The following is an 8,639-nucleotide window of genomic DNA, read 5'->3' as shown; positions in this document are numbered from 1 at the left end:
TCTTCTAACCATCGCCACTCCACCTTTCACATTCCATTTGTTTTGTTTTGTTTTCCCGCACACCTGGTTTACATCCCCTCATTACTCTATGTGTATATTATCCTCTGTTCCCCCCATGTCTGTGTGTGGTATTGTTCGGTCGTTACGTGTGTGACGCTTAAGGCTGGTTTTGCGCCAGGTATTATTGTAACCCGTGGTTTTGTATTTTGTACTAGTTTGTGTATTTGTGCTCATTTGTTTTCTCCTTTGGGCCGGAGTGTTGTGACGCAGTTGCGTCCAGCTGTTTTCCTATGCCTGATTAAAGTGTGCCTGTTCACTCATCTCTGCTCTCCTGCACCTGACTTCTTTTGACCAGTTGCGCACACGCTGACAATATCGTTAGCATAAGAATAGCATAATAGCATAAAAATAGCATAAGAGGTATGCTTAGATATGCAGGAAAATACACATTTCTTTACATAGAATTAAGCATAATGATTGTCTCTAGACTGCAAGAAAAAGCTGTTTCAAGTGTTTGAAAAAGTCAAAATTCTCCAACTTTTGGCATAGCCCCCCTACAGACCACCCCCCAGCCATTCTTGCTTACTTTGTGCCCCCTCAGATTTTTCGGGTGCATGACGCCCCTGGCAGTATGCCATCTAGACAAAACTGTTTCATACAAAATGGTGGTACATTTCCTGGAGCCAGAGATGGAAGGACAGGGGAAAGAAGCATTGACGTGGTGAGGGTTGAGCTCAGTATTTTGGAACTATTGGTGCTGTGTTTTTTTTATTCTCAGGGTTTAGGGCATGGATGGGCAACTATTTGCCTGGGATCAATTTCCAAAAACAGGGCCCCTGACCCCAAAAATATACTTTTAATTTAGTTTAAATAAAAATGGAATCCAGTCGAATTCACTAACTCTCAACTTACTGTTGAAATGTAGAATGCACAAGGGGCAATTTCAAAAATTGGTTGTGCATCAGCAGTGTTTCTCTTATGTCAGTCACTGACAGTCAATCAGCCATGTCAGCTAACAACTTTTTATTGGTAATTAAGGCAGCCGGATTGGTAAATGAGTTAGCCAGCCATCTAAACTTGTAGTTGTCAAGGCACAGGAGAAGACCCAGATGCAGACAGTTTCGAAGTAACAAAAGTTTATTACAAAAACAGGGAGGCAGGCAAACGACAGGTCAAAAGCAGGCAGAGTTCAGTAGTCCAGAGCAGAGTACAGAACGGCAGGCAGGCTCAGGGTAGGCAGAGGTCAGTAATCCAGGGTGGTGTGACAAGGTACAGAATGACAAGCAGGCTCAGGATCAGGGCAGGCAAAATGGTCAAAAACCGGGAAAGCATGAAAACAGGAACTAGAGACAGAAACGTGCACGGGAAAAAATGCTGGTAGGCTTGACGAAGCAAAAAACTGGCAATAGACAGCACAGGTATAAATACGCTGGTGAACACTCGAAAGGTGAGAGCCAAGAGATTCCCAATACCACTGGAACCTGAGGAGACTTAATTAGCATGAATTGGATAGCCTCGCTGTGGTTCCATGAGACTTGTAGGTTGATGGGAGTGGTATTGTGGGTAACCCAGCCTATAGAGTGCCCATTCAGCACTCTAACGTCCATGGGAATGGAGAGGGGCTGAGTGGGGATGCCCACCTCGGACACCAGGGTAGCATCCATAAAACTCTCATTTGCCCCAGAGTCGATGAGTACCCGGAGAGATTTCGACTGGTTCCCCTCAGCAGGATGGCATGGAAAGTTGTGTGAGTAATGGGAGAGGAAAAGTTCTCCATATGGAGAGTACTCGCCCCTACTGGTGAGCCTGGTATTTTAGTGGACACAAGCATTTCGCTACACTCACAATAACATCTGCTAACCATGTGTATGTGACCAATAACATTTGATTTGATAGGAGGACACAAAATTACCAGTAGTCCCGCAATACAGGCAACTCTTCGTGTGAAGCCGGTGTAGATGCTCGGCTGGGGACAGCCTAGCTCTGCCTAGTTGCATCGGCTGAGGAAGAGGTGATTCGGCAAACTACTGAGACTCTTGGGGGAACAGGGACATCGGGGACTTCCGGGATGCCACGGTGGCAAGATGGAATCCTTGGGCGGGTGAGTGGAATCGGACCCCCTCTCCTTCCTGCATTCCTGTAGCCGCCCATTGATTCCATCTTGCCACCGTGGCATCCCGGAAGTCCCCGATGTCCCTGTTCCGTAGCCGCCCAATGAGCAAGTCGAGATCCATCGGTAGTTCCCAGGCTGCTAGTTCGTCCGTAACCTCCTCCGATTGTGATTCCGGGTTCCAGGCATTCTCAGCTGCCAACGTGCGGAAATCCACTGCATAGTCTGCCACACTGCCGGAGTCTTGCCGAAGCTTGAGTAACTTCCAGACAACCACTCTCCCGGACAATGGAGAATCAAAACCCTTCTTCACCTCTGCACAAACTCCTCCAGACTGAAGCATACGGCCAACTGTTGTAGCCCTGGCGAGAGCCCTCGCAGACATCAGCATGATGACACTACCTTCTAGCGGTTCGAGGGGAAGGAGGAGGGCTGCAGCTTGATGATGAGCGAACACTGTGTGAGAAATGCCCGACAGGTTCCCGACTCTCCAGTGAAGCGTTACGGGGGAGGTAAGCGTGGCTCTCAGGAAACCGGGGTGGCCGGGGAGGCCGCGCTGCTAACAGCCGGGTTACTAAGGGGCTGGGAGGTTACCGTTGTGGTAGGCTGCCTGACAGACAACCTGCGGAATTGCTCCAGCAAAGTGTTCAACGAGCAGTCATGGTGTTCGGTCGAGGTCTGGAACCCTTCCATAAGACCACGAAGCAACTCCTTGTGCCTTCCAATGGTGACTCCTCGAGAGAAGACAGTGTTGCGGAGCTGGTCCGAGTCTGCTGGGTCCGTCATAGCCAGTTCGTACTGTCAAGGCTCAGGAAAAGACCCAGATGCAGACAGTTTCGAAGTAAAGTTTATTATAAAAACAGGGCGTCAGGCAAACAACAGGTCAAGGGCAGGCAGATGTCAGTAGTCCAGAGCAGAGTCCGAAAGGTACAGAACTGCAGGCAGGCTCAGGGTCAGGGCAGGCAGAGGTCAGTAATCCAGGGTGGTGTGACAAGGTACAGAACTACAAGCAGGCTCAGGGTATGGGCAGGCAGAAGGGTCAAAAACCGGGAAAGCAAGAAAACAGGAACTAGAGACAGAAAAGAGCAAGGGAAAAAATGCTGGGAGGCTTGACGAAACAAAACTAACTGGCAACAGACAAACATAGAACAGAGGTATCAATACACAGGGGATAATGAAGAAGATGGGTGACACCTTGAGGGGGTTGCAGACAAGCACAAAGACAGGTGAAACGGATCAGGGTGTGACAGTAGTAATCATGGCTGAATACTGACCAGGCACACATGGCATGTACCCAGGGGCCCTGACCTCCAGGGGGCCCCCATTGATTTTGTTGGTCTCCCTCAGATATCATATTAAGGTGGCAGAAGTCATAGCAAAAAAAATTGAATTTCAAGAAATTAGCGTTAAAACTGCAAATATTTCTCTCCACCGTGTAGAAAAAATTATATAATTGCAGGAAATTAGCCACTAAACAACAACAAAAATGTACTTTTGCCCTGTGGTAAAATGAGTAGAATTTCATGAAATGTTTTATAAAATTGAACAATTTTCTCTCCGCCGCATGGCAAAATGTTTAGAATTGCACAAAACATGTCTTAAAACTGCAACATTTTCTCTACGCCCCATGGCAAAATGTTTAGAATTGCATGAAATTTACTTTAAAACTTAAAATGTTCTCTCTGCTGTCAAAAAGAGTGTGGGTGGGGGGGGCTCCCAACCAATTCTAGCTTAGGGCCCCCAAAAGGCTAGGGCCGGCCCTGGCTACTGGTGTAAGGAATTTAATTAAGTAGTGTAACTGCACAAGTTGATTGATTACACAAATCAGTTGACTGCATGTGTGGGTATAGATGTAGGTACGCAGACCCGCGAGCCACTGCAAATTTTTTGTGGTCCCAAGCCCCATCAAAGTTGCCCATCCCTGGTTTAGAGTTCAATATGTCTAATGTTATGAACCCAGGAGTAGATGTGGCAGGTAGCCTAGTGGTTAGAGCTTTGGACTAGTAACAGAAAGGTTGCTGGATGGAATCCCAGAGCTGACAAGGTAAGAATCTGTCGTTCTTCCCCTGAACAAGGCACTGTTCACTGGTAGGCCGTCATTGTAAATAAGAATTTGTTCTTAACCGACTTGCCTAGTAAAATAAAGATTGCTTACTGCTCTAGAAATAGCATGGCCTTCACACTGACAACATGAATAAATATAAAAACACAAATGGGTAAATCCTATTTTAATAAGGACTCTGATCTATTCCGTTCCGTCAGCCACCTTTCCAAATGAGTGTCTAGTCAATGTTACACACAGACAGCAGTTAAATAAGTGAAGCTAGATGTTTCTTGCACCTAGCTCCCTGGCCTGTTTCTGCTGACTTATGGATATGTCAGTTTAGCAGAGCACATGGCAGTGTGAATAATTTGCAATTGTGAGACATGAAGTAACACATAAGGGGTCACACATTTTTTGTTACATGTTCTCTGGATAATTCCATCATGCCATTCTCCAACACTTCCTTCTTTCAACTCACCTGTCACCCAAAAGCACTTATCACAGCAGCTATGTTGAGTTGTGTCTGAACTGTTTTACAATATTGATTTGGAGGCATGACATTTTAATTAATACCGGGTCTTAGCTGCTGTAGGCAGTGCTATTGGTATGCGTATGAGGGAGATGAGGGGAGCAATGGAGATAAGAATAAAGCACTTACTGTGAAAAGTTAGTAAAAGGGATAATGTAGATGGGAAAGACACATTGATTAACTGTATATAAGGTGTAAAAAAAATAGATATTGCTATCTGTCTGTGTACATCTGTCTGTCCATCCATCAGTATGTCTGTCAGTCAAAGTTTATTCTGTGATGCACAAAAGTCATTGAGACTTAACCAATCAATCTGTGTTTTCTCTCCACAGGTTGCATTTAATGTCTGTTTAAGCAGGGAACTTGGCTGGCCAAGAGAGGGAGAGGAGTGAGAGAGGACTGGGGGAGCTGAGGTAACTTTGCAGCACTCCACTGAACAGCAATAAGCTTTGAGGGCTTAGCCAGCATAAACACATTAAACAGATGAGATTCATCAGCACTCTAGTGTCAAATCCATAATGCCCACAGGCAAATCTCAACAACAGCCAACTGCAGATACAGGGCTCTCCTCAACACACAGGAAAGCTGCCTTCAATTCTGCATGAAGCAAGAAATATATATTTTTTAAAGAAATCGTAAGTAAAGTAAGGCCTAGGCACAGTGACGTTTATGCAGTATTTTTATTTACCAAGTACACTAGCTATACTTATTACAGGAAAATGCGATAGGTTAGGCATGCATGCTAGCAACTGGTTAGGGGTAAGTTTAAGTTTAGGCATGCTAGGGAGGGGTTAGGGTTAGGTTTCAAGGTTAAGGTTAGGTACTGGTACTCCCTGTATGTAGCTCCATTCTTGTGTATTTTATTTTATTCCTCGTGTGTTACTATTGTGTTACTATTTTATAAATATTTTTAAACTCTGCATCTTTGGGAAAGGTTCGTAAGCAAGCATTTCACAGTAAAGTCTACACCAGTTGTATTCGGCGCATGTGACACATAGATTTTATTTAACCATGGCAAAACAAAAACGCCATTGGATTATATCCCCGTAATCCTGTTCCCAGACACTTCAGCCCAAATGAGCGAAGAGTCTAGTGGACCAACGAGTCGCACTCAGCCATCGTTAGCCTATACAGAGGGCCAATTAAATTGGCTTAATCTTCCAACCAATCATCTCCCACAACACCTTCCCCCTAAACCTCCCTCGTATGACAGCAGAGCCACGCACAGAGCCACGCCTCGCAGTAGCGTGATTCGCTAAAATTGAATTATGACAAATACTTTACTCGGTATGTTCCGCCCATACAATTCTGTGGTCACTCCCACTAAGGCCAACTTTGAGTGGTCGATATCCCAGGCTTATATGCGTAGTGCGCAATAGCCTGGAGACAAGGATATATCCCCTGCCACCCCCAATTTGCTTGAAATTGCAAGCCACGTACAGTAAAACACATGTTTGTCGATTTGCTGAAAGTTCAACACATTTAATCTTTAATTAGTTTAATCGCTGAGCTGCACAGCTGGAGCAGTATATCATACCCTGATAAAATTATACATTTAAATTGAAATATTTATCCTCTGAGGTACTGTAAGGGGGGCCCTTCAACTTTATTTCACCATTTATCTGTTGTCTCATTTTTTCCCCAAGTCATTATAGCCCTTTTGGATAGTTTCACTGGAGGCAGCCAGATCAGCATAAAATTAAGCTCAGTTTGAATCTTTACATGCTCCTATAAGATGGGCTGAGATTCAATCATCAGCTGCTTGCCCTACCGGAGTGAGTCCCCTCTGATGAAATGGACAACATATTCCTAGGTTCACTTACATGGTTGATTATAGCAGCAGAGATAGGAGGTACAACCTTTCTTACATGTATACATTTTTTTACATTTCCTAATGTGAAAATGAAGATTTATAATGGCCCTCGTTGATTGAGTCTGGAAGTGTATGAGCGAAAGGGAGGAGAACTCATCTCACATGGTGGATAAATACAATGTGAACAAAGCATCTTGTCTTCAGTTAGTTTACTCCTATACTCTCTGACGTGTTAATGCATAGAACAGTCCTGTTCATTAATTTCCAGTTGCTTAATGTATCATTTACAGCAGAGAGAATGTTGTGTTTTGCTGCTAATTTGTGTTCATGCCCTTGTAGTCATTCCATTGCCTTGTCTGACATAAAATAATGGGAAATATTACCTGATGAATTAATTTACGCGATAGCATCAGGGGTAAGAAGCTTAAATGCCATCTTAAATTACATGCAGGCATACATGCGTAAGAGGAGCACTAAGTGGAGCCTTGCTTCTCAGAGAGGCCGGCCCACTCCCGGTGAAGGCTAATTGATGAAAAAAATTGTAATAAATTATAAATCATATAATTAGTGAGCAGAAAATATTATCCACACTTGTTTTTCTCTCCATGACAGAGGTATCCCTCTCTGTTGTTTGGTCATACTTAAATATACTGCCAACAATTAAGCTATTACTCATTAGCACCAAACTGTTAGCATCGAACTGTGTCACTGGTCCACATCACATGGAGTGCATCATTGTGTACCAATCATCATAAATGGTTATGTTTGTCATGTCTTTTTTCTGTATAACCTCTGACAGGTGAAAATACTCCTTTCAAAAGTGGATTATACAGTATGTGCAACAAGTCACTTTAAGACTTCATAAAGGCATACCAGTGTAAAAGGAGTTGGGTTGTTGTGTTTGGAAAGTGTTTCAGAAATATATCGAGAATCAATTGGGCCTTGTCTTAATACTAACAAAACATAATATGTCTAGTATGGCTGGAATCTTTTCACACAACCAAGTTGAACCTTACCAAACTGGCTGGTTTTACAGCTTGGCTAGGCTTCATAGTGTGAAAAGAGTACAAGTTGGTACCAGTCTTGATAGTGGTTCTCATACATAGGTCACCAAATCACAATGTAAAGCACACAGCACTGAGATTGTATTCCTGCAATAGATAACTGGAAACAAGGCAATTATTAATAAACACATTTACAATGTTCTACTAAATAGCATAAGTGTTATAATGAAATAACTCCTGCCCAGTTTACACCAAATAGTACGTCGAAGGCTTCACCCTATTCATTTAAACCTCGTTTATTTTCCCAACGAAAGTATTGGTACAACAACTTGTTTCATTTCATTTTAATGTCTGATGACATTCTGTTTGAAAATTACTCTCTACAGTCATTTTAATTGACTAACATTAGGGAGGGAATGTCAATTTAGAGAGTGGAAATAAAAAAAGGCTCAGCTGGCTGATATCATCTTTTTAATTTTGGTCAATGGAAATGTTCATCGTCATTCAAATGCCTTACCGCTGGAAAAAGCAGCTATGACAATAATGCTTCTGAGTCTAGCCGTCCTCTTCGTTTTAACTAGGAAATCACAAACAGTTTATGGGGTTGGGAGCCAGAATGTCACTCAGGTGTGTCCATCTTGAAATGGCAAAACCTGCTGAAGTGTATTGGTGTTCAAAAGTATTGTCCCACTGGGAAAATATTTCAGTTATACGTTTAGTTTTGATTTACATTTGATTGAGTTGTCAACTAACATTAATTCAATGTGAAATCAACAAAAATTTGAGCCACGTCATTGGATTTAGGTTTAAATTGCTTAATGTTGACGTTTGCAAATCCAATCAGTTTCCACGTTAATTCAATGTCATGATATTATTTTGAAATGGATTCAACGAGTTTGTGCCCAGTGGGGTACCAATTGTTACTGTATTACCCCTAAGGTATGGTATAATAGCAGCATCCCCAAATGCCTTTCCCTGAGCATTTCCTATTTATAAATTCAAATGTTCTATTTGCCATTTGCTATTCTCAAGTTTTTCATTTGAAGTCCACCCACAAAAGGCAGCCATTCATTCTGTACTCAGAGATGGACAGTTTGGTCAGAGTTTAGACGTCCTACATTTCCTCATTACAACTAGTA

Source organism: Salmo salar, chromosome 18, assembly GCF_965601325.2.
Source record: "Salmo salar chromosome 18, fSalSal1, whole genome shotgun sequence".
In the NCBI taxonomy this organism is placed as follows: domain Eukaryota; kingdom Metazoa; phylum Chordata; class Actinopteri; order Salmoniformes; family Salmonidae; genus Salmo; species Salmo salar.
The sequence above is the reverse complement of the archived record's forward strand: the minus strand, read 5'-3'. Positions refer to the sequence as shown.